The sequence below is a fragment of the Microcaecilia unicolor genome, chromosome 3 (genome assembly GCF_901765095.1).
Source record: "Microcaecilia unicolor chromosome 3, aMicUni1.1, whole genome shotgun sequence".
In the NCBI taxonomy this organism is placed as follows: domain Eukaryota; kingdom Metazoa; phylum Chordata; class Amphibia; order Gymnophiona; family Siphonopidae; genus Microcaecilia; species Microcaecilia unicolor.
In genome coordinates, this window is record NC_044033.1 from 229,646,559 (window position 1) to 229,663,531 (window position 16,973).

General features: G+C 47.1%; 1 pseudogene; it reads left to right on the plus strand.

The window, feature by feature from the left end:
* Window positions 1-16,973, plus strand: part of LOC115466352 — a 168,929-nt pseudogene that overhangs the window by 49,339 nt on the left and 102,617 nt on the right.

The following is a 16,973-nucleotide window of genomic DNA, read 5'->3' on the forward strand; positions in this document are numbered from 1 at the left end:
TAAAAGCAGGAAGGCGGCAAAAGAATTGGTTGGGCTGCTGGATGACCGAGGGGTAAAAGGAGCGAGCAAGGAAGACAAAGACGTAGCAGAGAGATTGAATGAATTCTTTGCTTCGGTCTTCACAGAGGAAGATTTGGGTGGGATACCGGTGTCAGAAATGATATTTCAAGCAGACGAGTCGGAGAAACTTACTGACTTCACGGTAAACCTGGAGGATGTAATGGGGCAGTTCAGCAAACTGAAGAGTAGCAAATCTCCTGGACCGGATGGTATTCATCCTAGAGTACTGATAGAACTGAAAAATGAGCTTGTGGAGCTACTAGTAGTGATATGCAATTTATCCTAAAAATCAAGCATGGTACCAAAAGATTGGAGGGTGGCCAATGTAATGCCCATTTTTAAAAAAGGTTCCAGGGGAGATCCGGGAAATTATAGACCGGTGAGTCTGACGTCGGTGCCGGGGAAAATGGTAGAGGCTATTATTAAAAACAAAATTACAGGAGGAAGTGACGTCACGAGGCTCAATGGCCGCTTGATCCATCGGCTCCGCACACCCTCACCCTAATTCGGGACCCACTGCACGTAAAAGTACTTCCTTCTGTGGATTATCGCGGCAGAACGGGCGTGAGAGGCAAGTGTTAGCGCGATGAGTAAAAAAAATACAGCGCCGTCGAAGGACAGCGAGCGCCAGTCCATGCGGCAGCTCGCGAAAGGCCTCCCACACATGGCGTCTCCCAGACCGCGGAGCATGGTGGAACTAGAACCGCCCACCCCCCGTGAAGATCGGGAAGGCCCTGCCCTGACCTCGGCGCAACCGGCGGAGCTGAAAAAATATTTTGAAGAGCTTCGAGCTGAAATCCTAGCCTCCAAGGAAGAGATCCTTGAACATGTGGATTCGCTCAGTGTAGACCTGCGTGAGCTGGGGGGCAGGGTAGAGGCGCTTGAAGAAAGGGTCGACGAGCAGGGGGAGAAAAATGAGGTGGAGAGGAGACTGAATATAATGGAGGAACAGGCTGCAGAACTACAGTATCACCTGGACGACATCGAAAACAGGGGGCGCAGGCAGAATCTCCGTTTTCGGGGAGTGCCAGAGGCTGGAGGTATGGAGGACGTCCCAGAGGTGGTGCGCGCCCTTTGTACAAACTTGATGGGGGAAAGCTATGACGTGGGTGCACTGGGCATTGACAGGGCCCACAGAGCACTGGGGAAACCCAGAGACAACATGCCAAGGGACATCGTGGTGCGCTTTACGGCATATGGGAGCAAAGAGCAGATATGGCAAAAGGCACGGCAGAGCCCGCCATTGGATTATAACGGAGCAAGAGTATCAATTTACCAGGACCTCTCCATGTTTACTCTCAAGCAGAGACGAGCTATGAAACCAGTAATTGAAGTCCTGAATAAAGAAAAGATACCCTACAGGTGGGCTTTCCCATTCGCGATTTGCTACGAGATCAAAGGGGAGAAGATTCGATGTCGACAGGTCGAGAAGGCGTGGCAACATCTGCACACTGCGGGTCTGGCCTCGACGGAGTTACCGCCGGTTGTGATGGCACCCTCTACCAAAGCGCGGCTACAGAGATGGAAAAGGGTGGAGAAATCCACGAAGAAAAATGTGGCCAAGACTTGAGTGGTATCAATATCCATAGACTAAGTTTGTTTGACTGTTCACAGTTTGGGGATAGATACTGAGAGACATAAATGCTGGTGTTGAAAGGACAAGGTACAAGGGAAGTCGAAGCAGTGGAGAGCGAGCGACAGCAGAGAGGGTGGGGGGTAGTGTGTGAAGAGGTGGGATTGAGAGGTCTCTTGTTTGTAAGTATTTTGTAAGGTTGTTAAACATTTGGTTTGGTGGCCAAGTGGGGTTTCGTCCTTCAGAGTCCCAAGTAGTGTGGGTCACACTGGTTGGAGGGGGGTTCCTAGAGGACGGGGTTGGAAGTGCGGGATGGGGGGGAGGGGAGGGGGTTAGGGGGTGGCAGGAGGGGTTGGAATGTGGAGGGGGAGGGGAGGGAGGGGGGCTAGGGCTTGGACCAAACAGTAGCCTAACAATAAGTGCAGTGAAATAAAGTAGGATGGCAGACATTAAGGTACTGACTTACAACATAAAGGGGCTGAACTCGCCTTATAAGAGGCACGCTCTGGGACGAGAGCTACGTCTGATGCACCCTCAGGTGGTATTCCTGCAGGAAACTCATCTTCGCAAGAGGAATGAGGGGCTATTGCCTACCAGGCAATACCCCCTGGTGTGCTGTGCATCGGACATGAAGGGGGCTCGGAAACGAGGTGTGGCTATCATGTTCCACAAGGATGTTCAGGTCCAGATATTGCATGTAAAGAGGGAGGTCGAGGGAAGATATTTATTTGTGCATGTTATGTTGGAGCAGGAGGAATGTACGCTGGCATGTGTGTATGCCCCTAATGAGAGGCAGGAACGATTCTTCTTGCGTCTCCAGAGGGACTTGCAGGCATTCGCAAGGGGAAGGCTGCTGATGGCAGGAGATTTTAATGCGACCATGCAGCCTGGCCTAGATCGGTCTACACCCCCAGCTCCAGGAGACAATAAAGTCTCTCATGCCCTGAAAAATATGGTAGAGGAGCTGGGGGTGAGCGATGTGTGGAGACAGAGGAATCCTAGTGGGAGAGATTACACATTCTACTCTCAGGTGCATTTGTCCTGCTCCAGACTGGATTATGTATTTGTGGATAAAATATTGCTGAATAGTGGGGGGGACTCCTCAATTGGGCATATTTCAATTTCAGACCATGCTCCGGTCTGGGCTATCATTCCCTCCCTTAGGGAAGAGGAGCGAGACACCAGATGGTCCCTGAACAACTGCCTGTTAAGCGATCCTGACATAGTGGATAATTTCGTCCCGGTCCTGAAGGAATACTTTGAAATTAATCTGGACTCTGGCCCTACATTGGGCACAGTATGGGACGCTTTCAAAGCAGTTGCGAGGGGCTATTTCATAAAGTGTGCTAGTCAAAGGGCCAAGGCACGCAAGGCGCGACTGGTGCAGTGTATGGAGAGGCTTGGGGCGCTGGAGAACAGACATAGGGCTACTGGCTCTGTGTCTGACTACAGACGGCTCCAGGAGGTGAGGTTGGAGTTGGCCGAGTTGCATGAAGAGAGTTTGCAGTTTGTACATGCCCGTTTAAAACAAGTATACTATGAATGTACTAACAAGCCGGGCAGAATGCTGGCTAACAAATTGCGGAAGCTGAGGGCAGATCGCCAAATCCTGAAAGTGAAAGATGATAAGGGGACCCTGTTACATACCTCAGCCCAGATTAGGGAGCGGTTTGCCCAATACTACGAAACACTATATAGGGAGGATGCCTCTGTACAAACTGGGGACATAGATAACTATCTGAAAGGCAGAGGTATGCAGACGCTGTCAGAGCAACAGAAGAGGGAACTGGAGGCCCCGGTGTTAGTTGAAGAAGTACTTCAGGTAATCAAAACATTGCCAAATGGTAAAGCCCCGGGCTTAGACGGATACACAAACGAGTTTTTTAAGATTTTTGGGGGGTCTTTGGCACCGTACTTGACGTCGGTTATTAATTCAGTGAGGGAGGGGGATGGGCTGCCCAGGTCAATGATGGAGGCATGGGTTGCAGTAATCCCAAAACCGGGCAAAGACAAAGCAGAGTGTGCCTCTTATCGACCCATATCGATATTAAACGCTGATGTAAAAATATTGGCGAAGGTGCTGGCCAATCGACTGAGTGCGGTGCTCCCCTCGCTGGTTCACCCGGACCAGGTAGGGTTCATACTTAGGAGGCAGGCTATGGACAACATTCGTAGAACACTGAACTTATTGCACAGGGTAACAGTAAGGGCCATACCAGTAGTGTTGCTAGGATTAGACGCAGAAAAGGCATTCGATAGGGTCCACTGGGGATACCTGGATGGGGTGCTACAGCGAGTAGGGATAGGGCAGTTCTATAGGTCTTGGATTCAGGCTCTGTACTCAGCCCCACAAGCTTGTGTGAGAATTAATGGGGGAAACTCTGGGGCCTTTAGGCTGGGGAGAGGAACCAGACAGGGCTGTCCTCTGTCGCCCTTGTTGTTTGCCTTGGCGATCGAGCCATTGGCGGTGGCTATACGTGAAAACAATGACATTACAGGAGTTAGGGTGGGAACCCAGGAGCATAAGATTGCTTTATTTGCAGACGATGTACTCCTGTATTTGACAAAGCCTTTGGTCTCGCTGTCCAATTTGATGAGGGAGATAGGGGTGTACGCCAGGATCTCGGGTTATAAGCTTAATACCAATAAATCGATGGGTATGGTTGTGGGCACCTCGCCGAGTTTGTCAGAAGCACTGAAGGCATCTTTTGCCTTTAAATGGGCAGAAAAGGAATTAAGGTATCTGGGGGTGCAGATTCCAAAACACTTGCCTGATTTGTTTGAGGTCAACTACCCGGGACTTAAGAAAGAAATAGTAAGAGATTTGGATCGTTGGATGCCTATGGGATTATCCTGGTTAGGTCGCATAGCCACAATCAAGATGAACGTTTTGCCAAGACTCCTGTACCTGTTTCAGGTAATCCCTATGAGAATCCCTAGGGAGTTTCTGTCGGGGTTGCAGGACAGGATTAACAGGTTTGTTTGGAATCAGAAGAGGCCACGGCTCCCCCGAACACTTTTGTATAGGGGTAGAAAGGAGGGCGGACTGGGAGTCCCAAATCTTTATTGGTACTACTGTGCAGCACAGGCTAGAGCGGCAGTGGAGTGGTTCCGCTCTGAGGACCACAAACTTTGGGTCCACTTGGAGCAGTCACAGGTGGGCTCTCGTAAGTTGGGACATTTGATGTGGCTGCCGGCACGGCACAGAGGACAAGTAGATAAATTCCCTCCCACAGTGCAGGCTACATTCCATTACTGGGACAATATGTTCGAAGATGGACAACCATTCCTGTCCGGTCTGGCACCTATAGTGGACAACCCGGGGTTCCCCCCGGGGGTGGGGGATACTATCTTTAGTAGATGGGCGAGGAATGGCCTGGATATGTGGGGACAGATGCATGTGGGATCCAAAGTGCTACCCTTTGAAAACTTGGTGGAGGACTACAGCCTTGGGAGGGAAGATCGCTATGCGCACATACAGACTTTACATTACATGCAAGGACCTGCCTATTTAACATGTATGAAGAGGGAGGCTCATCCTTTGGAGGTACTGTGTGTTGACTCTCAGACCACCCGAGGAATGATATCCTTCCTGTACACGCACTTAGCAGCTCGACATAAACCCTCAATTATGCATAGGAGGAGGTGGGAGCAGGAGCTGAATTTTGAATTGCCAGAGAAAGTATGGGAGCATTTGGAGAGAGGTATATTGAAGTCAGCGCGATCGGTAGCCTTGCAGGAGAATACGTTAAAAGTCTTCTACAGGTGGTACCTCACGCCTGTAAGGTTGAACCATGTGTGCCCATCAGTGCCAAGGTCGTGTTGGAGACAGTGTGGGGGTGAGGGAACTATGGGACACATATGGTGGACCTGTCGTAAGGCTCAGGCGTATTGGAGGGGAGTTCAATCCAGACTCCAAAAATGGATCGGTAGACCTGTGCAGTGGCATCCTTTGATTTATGTATTGGGGAGGAGGCCTGAGGGATTACAGATGAATCAGTGGTTGCTGGTGCGGGGGGCCCTGCAGGCTGCCCGGATTAACCTGGCAAGGCACTGGAAGGCTTCGGGGGTCCCTCCGCTGACAGCATGGATCACGAAGGTGAAATATATTTGTGAGATGGAGAGACTGACGGCTGTGAAAAGAAAAGTGTTACCTAAGTGGGAGAAGGTGTTGATGCCATTTTTGAATGCCTGTCCGAAATAGATGAAGATTGGTCCGAGAGGGGAGGGAAAGTGGGAGGGATTGGAGGGAGGGTGGTTGAGGGAGGGTACAGGGGCGCTGGGGGGGAGGGGGGGAGAGGGTATTACAAAACTGGATTAAAAATATGAAGTACACAAGGTGAATAGGGTGAGGCCAAAGACACTATACGATACTTCATGTATATTAAGTTATGTTGTGTGGGGCTCACTTGGAATATGTTGTATTGAGCCGAGTTATATATGTTCTGACATGTTCTTTTTGCTCAATAAAGACTTCTAAAAATTAAAAAAAAAAAAAAAAATTACAGAGCATATCCAATGACATGGATTACTGAGACCGAGTCAGCACGGCTTTTGTGTGGGGAAATCTTTCCTGACCAATTTAATTCAATTCTTTGAAGGAGTAAACAAAATTGTGGACAAAGGGGAGCGGGTTGATATTGTGTATCTGGATTTTCAAAAGGCGTTTGACAAGGTACCTCATGAAAGGCTAGAGAGGAAATTGAAGGGTCATGGGATAGGAGGAAAAGTCCTATTGTGGATTAAAAACTGGTTGAAGGATAGGAAACAGAGAGTGGGGTTAAATGTGCAGTATTCACAATGGAGAAGGGTAGTTAGTGGGGTTCCTCAGGGGTCTGTGCTAGGACCGCTGCTTTTTAATATATTTATAAATGATTTAGAGATGGGAGTACCTAGCGAGGTAATTAAATTTGCTGATGACACAAAGTTATTCAAAGTCATTAACTCGCGACAGAATTGTGAAAAATTACAGAAGGACCTTACAAGACTGGGAGACTAGGCGGCTAAATGGCAGATGACGTTTAATGTGAGCAAGTGCAAGGTGATGCATGTGGGAAAAAAGAACCCGAATTATAGCTACGTCATGCAAGGCTCCACGTTAGGAGTTACAGACCAAGAAAGGGATCTGGGATCTGGGTGTCGTCGTCGATAATACACTGAAACCTTCTGCTCGGTATGCTGTTGCAGCTTGGAAAGTGAATAGAATGTTGGGTATTATTAGGAAAGGTATGGAAAACAGGTGTGAGGATGTTATAATGCTGTTATATCGCTCCACGGTGCGACCGCACCTTGAGTATTGTGTTCAATTCTGGTCACCGCACCTCAAGAAAGATATAGTGGAATTGGAAAAGGTGCAGCGAAGGGCAACTAAAATGATAGCGGAGATGGGACGACTTCCCTATGAAGAAAGACTAAGGAGGCTAGGGCTTTTCAGCTTGGAGAAGAGACGGCTGAGGGGTAGAGGTAGATCACAGCCAACGTTCACAGCCAATGCCTATAGACAAACGCGAAGATCAAGACCATTGAAGAACAGTATAAGCTAAGTTCAAAAGCTTTAAACTTCTGAGTTTAAGTTGTGATATCTGGAGGTTTTTTCAGCCTATGATAAGAAAGTCCAACTCCGATTAAAGCATTTGGTTGCACAAAAGAGGAGTTTTCTCAAGGCTTTTTCCTCCTAATTATATCCACACCTGTGCCACATTATATGTCAACCCTGCTGTTATTTTTAGACCTTATTGATTTGCCACCCAGAAATGCTAAAAGATCATCACGCACATTCCTGGGACTTCATTTCCCTAGTTGTAAAGGTCTAAAATACAAACTAGTACATGCGTCCTGCTTTTCCTACATTGGCACGCAGTTGTGGAATGCATTACCACTTGATCTGAAAAATATTCACGACCTAATCAACTTTCGAAAATCACTAAAGACTTTTCTTTTTAATAACACTTACCATAATCAATAATAATAATTCCAATGCATCATTACTTACTTGATAGTCTGACTGTTTCTGATTTATTGAATTGTTTATATCCATTATGCTATACTTGTTTTTTTTGTATGCAACCAATTCGTTTATCTATTCTTGATTGGCGCCTGCCATGATGTATTATTGTAAGCCACATTTAGTCTGCAAATAGGTGGGAAAATGTGGGATGTGGGGTTGTTTTATTAAGCTGTGGGATAAAGGGCTCTGCACTGGCAGTGGGGGCCATTTTTCCCATGTGCCAGGGTCATTTTTTCCGTAGCCAGTAACCTCCCATTCCAAAAAAAAATGGCCACGTGGTGAAAGAACTCTCACCGCATAGCCATGCAGCGGGTAGTCTTTATCACCATCCATTGAGGTTACCGCCAAACAAGCTATTTCCGGGGGTTTTCTTTTTCCACCTGAAATTGCGTGCACTTGGGGCGGGACTACCGAAAGAGCGAGTGGTAAGCCTGCATTAAGATTAACGCCGCTCTGTAAAAGGGCCTCTGTGTGAGGAACAATCTTTGATTTTACAGGCCAATATTTCGAGAGTGGGAGATGATTGATTCAATTAAGAAAAATGGATGATAGGATTTACGCACATTAGATATATGCCTAAATTCTACTTATTGACAATTACTGCAGATAACTCTAAATTATCATTACTAATTGACTTGTTATTCAATGAAGTTGTGCACACTCTATAGAATCATGCTAAGCGTGTCTTTAATCGATGTCGATTTTTCAGTCACAATATATGTTCTGTTAAGGATGGATCATTTAGCGCTTCCTAAGTAGGAATTGCAATGTGCTCCTCTGTTAAATCCAAGCAGTTACTGCGTGCTAATGACTACATTAGCGCACGACCTGTATAACACATATCCTCAAAAAGAAAAGCCCTAGCAAATTTTCACAGACGCCAGTTTAGGAGCATACCTCTCAGTTACAACCACACATCCTTAGAATATCAGGCCCAATGGCTTTTTCTGAATGCACTGACTATCCCTTGTTTTGTTTTCCTGTAGGCAGGCTCTCTGCAGATGTTGGTGAGTAATTTTATATTCATTTACTATAGCTGAAAGTATTCCAGTTTCTAAGTCATTCATTAGGAATATAAATAACTAACTTGCTGGTAGATGTGAGGATCACGTGGTAACTGTCTAGTGTAAAAGTAGTGGACCTCACAAGACACCAAATTAAGATTTTATTAAATGCCAGAGAGAAACCTGCTGTCATGATGTATGTGGGTACCAATATCATTGGGAGATACATGAGACAAGATATAGAAGCTAACAGGTCAACATTTAAACATCACAATTAGTATTTCCTTTAAATAGTGGTTCTGGTTTTTATAAATACCTGAATATTCCTGGTCATTATCCATATAGGAGGGAATTCAATAAATGGCACCCAACTTAGGTATGCTTTGGGCGAATTCTGTAATTCGGCTTGCAAAATTTTGGAATGCCCCCTGGCTATGCACCACCTGAAACAACTACCTATCAAAACGTTTGTGAAGCATGATAAGCACAAGCATAGGGTGAGACACTCTGCTGGTGACAGAGTATAATAGCAGGGAAAACAAAACCTTGTATTTCAAATGTGAACATGTAGGGCTCTGTTTCATATGGTGCGTTAGCGTTTTCAACGCGCCTAAAAATTAGCAAACATGCTAAAAGTGTAGGCGCCTATAGGGATATTGTAGGCATGTACAAGGTTAACGTGTGTATATGTTAAAAACGCTAACACACCTATAACACGGCTTAGTAAACAGGGCCCTTAGTTTTCCATACTGAAGAGGGCCATTGGTTCTGATCCTTCATAGATCTTATAATCAGAAGTATAAAAAGAGTATCAATGAAATAATTCTTAAAAAAAAATAAACAAAATAAAGAATAAATTAGTTTAGACAGAAAACATTTAAACAGGTAGATCATAAGATTCTTACGAAATTGCAGATAACTAAAAGAACTTCAAAGATTTTTGCCATTTTTACATTGTGGTCTTATTTTGGTCAGCCCAGACAACTTTAACGTCTATGTTTACTAAGGTGCACTATGGACACGTTAGTGGTTTTAATGCGTGTAAATGGTTGACGCTTGTTAAAACGCTAATGCGCCCATAGGAATGTATAGGCATGTTAGTGTTTAACGCGCCTTAACTTTAAAGTTGCGTTAAAAATGCTAAAGCGCCTTAGTAAACATACCCCATAATGAAATAATTATATATAAAGGTAATATGTATTATGAGACATTATCAGGCTTATTTTCGAAAGAGAAGGACACCCATCTTTCAACACAAATCAGAAGATGGGCGTCCTTGTCACAGGTCGCCCAAATTGGCATAATCAAAAGTCGATTTTGGGCATCCCCAACTGCTTACCGTCGCAGTGACGACCAAAGTTCCTGGGGGCGTATCGGAGGCATAGCAAAGGCGGGACTTGGGCGTGCCTAACACAAGGGTGTCCTTGACCCATAATGAAAAAAAAGGGCGTCCCTGACGAGCATTTGGATGACTTTACCTGGTCCTGCTTTGGTTACGACCAACCACAAAAGGTGCCCAAACTGACTAGATGACCACCGGAGGGAATCACGGATGACCTCCCCTTACTCCTCCAGGGGTCACTAACCCCCTCACACCCAAAAAACATTCTTTAAAAATATTTTGTGCCAGCCTCTATGCCATCCTCAGATGTCATACTCAGCTCCATCACAGCAGTATGCAGGTCCCTGGAGCAGTTTTAGTGGGTGCAGTGCACTTCAGCGGACCCAGGCCCATCCCCCCTACCTTTTACACTTGTAGTGGTAAATGTGAGCCCTCCAAAACCCACCAGAAATCCACTGTACCCACATCTAGGTGCCCCCTTCACCCGTAAGTGCTATGGTACTGGTGTTCAGTTGTGGGTAGTGGGTTTTGGGAGGCTCAGCACACAAGGTAAGGGAGCTATGCACCTGAGAGCAATTTGTGAAGTCCACTGCAGTGCCCCCTAGGGTGCCCGGTTGGTGTCCTGGCATGTCATGGGGACCAGTGCACTACAAATGCTGGCTCCTCCCATGACCAAAGGGCTTGCATTTGGTCATTTCTGAGATGGGCGTCCTTGGTTTCCATTATCGCCGAAAATCAAAAACGACCAAGTCTAGGGACGACCATCTCTAAGGATGTAACGGCCAATGTAACACGGATTTTTAAAAAAGGTTCCAGAGGAGATCCGGGAAATTATAGATTGGTGAGTCTGACGTTGGTGCCGGGCAAAATGGTAGAGACTATTATTAAGAACAAAATTACAGAGCATATTCAAAGGCATGGATTAATGAGACAAAGTCAATATGGATTTAGTGAAGGGAAATCTTACCTCACCAATCTACTACATTTCTTTGAAGGGGTGAACAAACGTGGATAAAAAGATGAGCGGGTTGATATTGTGTATCTGGATTTTCAGAAGGCGTTTGACAAAGTACCTCATGAAAGACTCCAGAGGAAATTGGAGAGTCATGGGATAGGAGGTAGTGTTCTATTGTGGATTAAAAACTGGTTGAAAGATAGAAAACAGAAAGTAGGGTTAAATGGTCAGTATTCTCAATGGAGAAGGGTAGATAGTGTGGTTCCCCAGGGTCTGTGCTGGGACCGCTGCTTTTTAACATATTTATAAATGACCTAGAGATGGGAGTAACTAGTGAGGTAATTAAATTTGCTGATGACACAAAGTTATTCAAAGTAGTTAAATCATGGGAGGATTGTGACCTTACGAGACTGGGCATCTAAATGGCAGATGACATTTAATGTGAGTAAGTGCAAAGTGATGCATGTGGGAAAGAGGAACCCAAATTATAGCTTCATCATGCAAGGTTCCACGTTAGGAGTCACGGACCAAGAAAGGAATCTAGGTGTCATCATTGATGATACATTGAAACCTTCTGCTCAGTGTGCTGCTGCGGTTAAGAAAGCAAATAGAATGTTAGGTATTATTAAGAAAGGAATGGAAAACAAAAATGAGGATGTTATAATGCCTTTGTATCGCTCCATGGTGCGACCGCACCTCGAATATTGTGTTCAGTTCTGGTCGCCGCATCTCAAAAAAGATATAGTGGAATTAGAAAAGGTGCAGCGAAGGGCGACGAAAATGATAAAGGGGATGGGATGACTTTTCTATGAGGAAAGGCTAAAGCGGCAAGGTCTCTTCAGCTTGGAGAAAAGGCGGCTGAGGGGAGATATGATAGAGGTCTATAAAATAATGAGTGGAGTTGAACGGGCAGATGTGAAGCGTCTGTTTATGCTTTCCAAAAATAGTAGGACTAGGGGGCATGCGATGAAGCTAAAATGTAGTAAATTTAAAACGAATAGGAGAAAATATTTCTTCACTCAATGTGTAATTAAACTGGAATTCATTGCCAGAGAATGTGGTGAAGGCTGTTAGCTTAGCGGAATTTTAAAAAGATTTGTACGTCTTTCTAAAGGAAAAGTCCATAGACCATTATTAAATGGTCTTGGGGAAAATCCACTTTTTCTGGGATAAGCAATATAAAATGTTTTGTACTTTTTGGGGGATCTTGTCAGGTATTTGTGACCTGGATTGGCCACTGTTGGAAACAGGATGCTGGGCTTGATGGACCTTTGGTCTTTCCCAGTATGGCAATACTTATGTAAATTTCAAGATTTGGGCGTCCCCGACTGTATTATCAAAACGAAAAATGGACATCCAATCTTTTTGCGAGGACGTCCTCAACAAAACTTGGGCGTCCTTTTCGATTATGCCCCTCTTTGGCACTTGCACTTGTGCCAGGTCTATGGTTGGCATAAGTGTGAGGTGCTTTACATTCATGGTTATGCAAGCTTTCCTATTTTCCATTACAGAATGAGCATCTAAGTAGAAGCATCTAGTTACAGAGTTACCCCTTTGGTAATTTGCCCATCTGATGTGAAAATGGGGGCCCTTATGCATAATATACAAGATTTTAGAACGTGCTGGGGAACAGCCAGTTTTCTTAATGTATGTAGGTTTCAGTTTCAGTATTGCTGCATGCACCGATTCTTTCCACGTTTGTTTTTTGTAGAAAAACTTTCCCCCGATATGTAAACCAATGGCTCCTGGGTGGTTAAATAGCAGTTAGCTGCCTAACTGGTTAGCTCCTGGCTAGCTAGTAACTGGCTATATCAAGCAACATAGAGGGTCATAATTGAACGGAGCCAGCCAAATCGATTGCCGGCCATCTTCGGAGCTGGCTCCGCAAAGGGGCGGAGCAAACCGTATTTTCGAAATACGGTTGAGGTCGGCTAAATTGATCGCCGGGTTTAGAGCAGGATCGCCGGGCTTACATGAGATGGCCAGCTTCATTATCCAGCCATAATGGAAACCGGGCCCGGCCATATCAAACCCAGCGAAATGCAAGCCATTTGGTCGTGGGAGGAGCCAGCATTTCTAGTGCACTGGTCCCCCTGACATGCCAGGACACCAACCGGGCACCCTAGGGGGCACTTCTAAATATTAAAAAAAAAAACAAAAATAGGTGCCAGGAGTATAGCTCCCTTACCTTGTGTGCTGAGCCCCCCAATTCCCCCCGCCCCAAACCCACTTGCCACAACTCTACACCATTACCATAGCCCTAAGGGGTGAAGGGGGTACAGTGGGTTTTGAGGGGCTCAATATTTATCACCACAACTGTAACAGGTAGGGGGGGATGGGCCTGGGTCCAGCTGCCTGAAGTGCACTGCACCCACTAAATACTGCTCCAGGGGCCTGCATACTGCTGTCAAGGAGCTGGGTATGACATTTCAAGCTGACATACAGGCTGGCAAAAAAATGATTTATTTTATTTTTGGGGGGTGGGAGGGGGTTGGTGAACACTGGGGGAGTAGGGGGAGGTAATCCCCGCTTCCCTCCAGTGGTCATATGGTCAATTGGGGCACTTTTTTGAGACTTGGCCCTAAAAATAAATGGACCAAGTCCAGCCGGCGAAATGTTCGCTCGAACCAGCCACTTTTTTTCCATTATAAGGCAAAGCCGGCCATCTTGTACCCCCGCCCCCGCCCCACCGTTCTGCCTTCACTACCCTACCAACACGCCCCCTTAAACGCTGGCCGGCGCCGCGATAAAAAAGCAGTTGGGGCCAGCCAAAATCGGCTTTCGATAATACCGATTTGGCCGGGATCAGGAGATCACTGGCGATCTCCCGATTTGTGTCGGAAGATCGCCGGCGATCACTTTCGAAAATGAGCTGGATAGCCAGTTAGGAGCAGGTATTTAGCACCAAACCAGCTATGTTGAGCGGACAAAATAGGCCACTGAAATAGCAAGCCTATCTTTGACTGCTAAAATGTTAACTGGTTGGTGCTGAGTATCAGCATAGCCGGTTAACATTTCAGTGCCAAAAAATCCCGGGATATTCAATGCCGGTCACTGGAAACAGCCCAGTATTGAATATCTAAGCTCAGCTTATGTGGGCTGCCTCCTGCAGTATGAATATCGGCCTTGGTTGTCAGGTCTCAAAGCAGCAGCTAGGTTTGTGAGCCCTTGGACCGCTGCCAAGGAGGGGCAGTGGCAGGCAAAACCACCCCAACCAGCACTTGGACTGGAACACAGGACTGGAGAAAGGCTTCACCTGCACTTGACCACCCTTCCCCAGGAGTTGAGCCCCTGGGTGCAGGCGGCCGGCAGGACTTACCGGACTGGGCAGGAACTGGATACAAGCAGGAAACACACAACAGAGTCAAGACTACAAGCTGCCAGGCAGCCACTAAGACAGAAACACAGACAGGAGGGAGTCAGGACTAAAATCTGCCAAGCAGCCATTAATAAAGAACACAGACACAAGACAAGGAAATGCAGACCAGAAACAAGGCTAGGAACTAAACAATAAAACCAAAGCTAACTACACACAAACAAACAAGAACCAGGCAAGAACTCAGAATAAAACTAGACTAGGCAGAAGTACACAGAGCATACCCACATACCAGGGACCTTAGACGATGCAAAGGCAAACATAGAAGTTTCTAGGTGATTAATAAAGCCCATCAGCTGCTAAAGCTCAGCTGCAGCAATCATAAGGCAACTACGGGTGCTGTTCAGGTACAATCAAGGAAAGCAATTCTGGCAGCCCGGAAGATCTGGACTGAACCGGGCTGAAGTCTGGAACGGGTGACAGTAAACAGACAGTCCATTGCAGCCACCAGGTCTGGCCACCAGAGGGCGAGGTGAGCACAGACAAGGAAACGGTCACAAACGTGACAGGTTGGTCATTGTATGATTATTTACTGTGGCTGAAAACCAGGGGCGTATCTGCGTGGGGCCACAGGGGCCTGGGCCCCCGCAGATTTCGCCCTGGCCCCCCTCCCCGCCGTCAACCCTCCCCCGCTGCTTACTTTTGCTGGCGCCGAGGTCCGACCCGCAATCTCCGTTTTTCGTCTTCCTCCATGGCCATGCTTCCAGGAAGTAACGCTGCAGTGCTGATTCGTTGAATCCAGTTCGGCGTCTGACGTCAGACGTCGAACTGGAGTCAACGAATCAGCACTGCAGCGTTACTTCCTGGAAGCATGGCCACGGAGGAAGATGAAAAACGGAGATTGCGGGTCGGGACCTCGGCGCCAACAAAAGTAAGCAGCGGGGGAGGGTTGACGGCGGGGAGGGGGTGGAGAGAGGCGGCAGCGGCGGCGGCGGCGGGGGGGGGAGGGAGGCAAAAATGTGCCCCCCCTCTCTGGCTCTGGCCCCCCCTACCGCCGGATTCCAGATACGCCCCTGCTGAAAACTATTCCAGTTCTTAAGACAGTCATTAGAAATTTTAATAGCTGGGTGGCCGGTGGGTGTGATGATCACTTGGTGATTTGCCTGGACCTCATGCACAATATACAACATTTTAGTGTGTGTAGAAGAAAAGCTGGTTATCATAATATATGTATGTTCTAGTGCCAGTAATGCTGCATCACTGATTCTTCCTGCTTTTGTTCTCTTGTAGAAATGCTGACTGCAGATAACAGTAAGTAGTTTTCTATGTATTTTCTGTGGCTGAAATAATAACACTTCTTAAGTCTTGCCAATTATGGTTTAATGGGACAGAGTCTGCATGGGTTCAGCCAAGGGAAGTTGTCACGTCTGTGGCCGTGACCACTCTCATACTTACCCTGTTTCTGGGAGTCAGTGGCTGTGCTGGCTTCTGCTTGTCTCTGTGTCTGTCTCTGTCTTAGTTTCTCTCTGGCTCTGTGTGCTGATTGCCCTACTGAATCTCACCTGTGTGGGCTTTGCCTCTTCCAAGATGGCTGCCGCTTCCTCCTCCTTGCCAGTTTCCAAGATGGCTCCCGCTGTTCCTTTCTATGGGATGACTGCTTTGTGTGTCAAGCCTCTGTTTGGTTGCAAGGTGATTGCTGCACCTGTGGCTCTGGTGTTGAAGGGCTTTATTAGTGACTTGGAAACTACAGTCCTGGCCTTTGCATTGCCATTCCCTCCGCAGTGCCTTAGGTCCCGAGGTTAGTGTGCTGTTAGCACCGTTTTGCTTTCCTTGTCTTTTGCTCTGTGGGCTTCTTACCCTTCTGTGTTATTTGCTCTGTGGGTCTCCTACCCTTCTGTGGGTTTTCAGCCCTTCTGTGTTTATCGCTTGTGGGTTTCCAGCCCTTCTGTGTTTCTTGCTCTGTAGGTTCCCTGCCCTTCTGTGTTTATCGCTTTGTGGGTTTCCAGCCCTTCTGTATTTATTGCGCTGTGGGTTTTCTGCCCTTCTGTGTTATTTGCTCTGTGGGTCTCCTACCCTTCTGTGGGTTTTCAGCCCTTCTGTGTTTATCGCTTGTGGGTTTCCAGCCCTTCTGTGTTTCTTGCTCTGTAGGTTCCCTGCCCTTCTGTGTTTATCGCTTTGTGGGTTTCCAGCCCTTCTGTATTTAATTGTTCTGTGGGTCTCCTACCCTTCTGTGGGTTTTCAGCCCTTCTGTGTTTATCGCTTTGTGGGTTGCCAGCCCTTCTGTGTTTATTGCGCTGTGGGTTTTCAGCCCTTCTGTGTTTATCGCTAGTGGGTTTCCAGCCCTTCTGTGTTTACTGCTCTGTAGGTTCCCTGCCCTTTTGTGTTTATCGCTTTGTGGGTTTCCAGCCCTTCTGTGTTCTTTCTCTGTGGGCTTCCAGCCCTTCTGTGACCATTGCTTTGAACCTACCTACTGCCAGAACCCGGACATTCCCTGTCTGTCTGTCTTGCCATCGCTTAGGTGCCAGGGGGCACCCCTGGATCTTCATTCCTGCTGCCCCTGTAAGTCCTACCGGCTGCCAGAACCTGAAGGCTCAACCCGAGGGGGTAGGCAGTCAAGTGTAGGTGAAGCCTAGGTCCAGTCCGGGTTCCAGTCCAGAGTGTTCCGGGCCGGTGTGTGTTCCAGTCTGGTGTGCTCCAGTCCAGTGTGTTCCGGTCC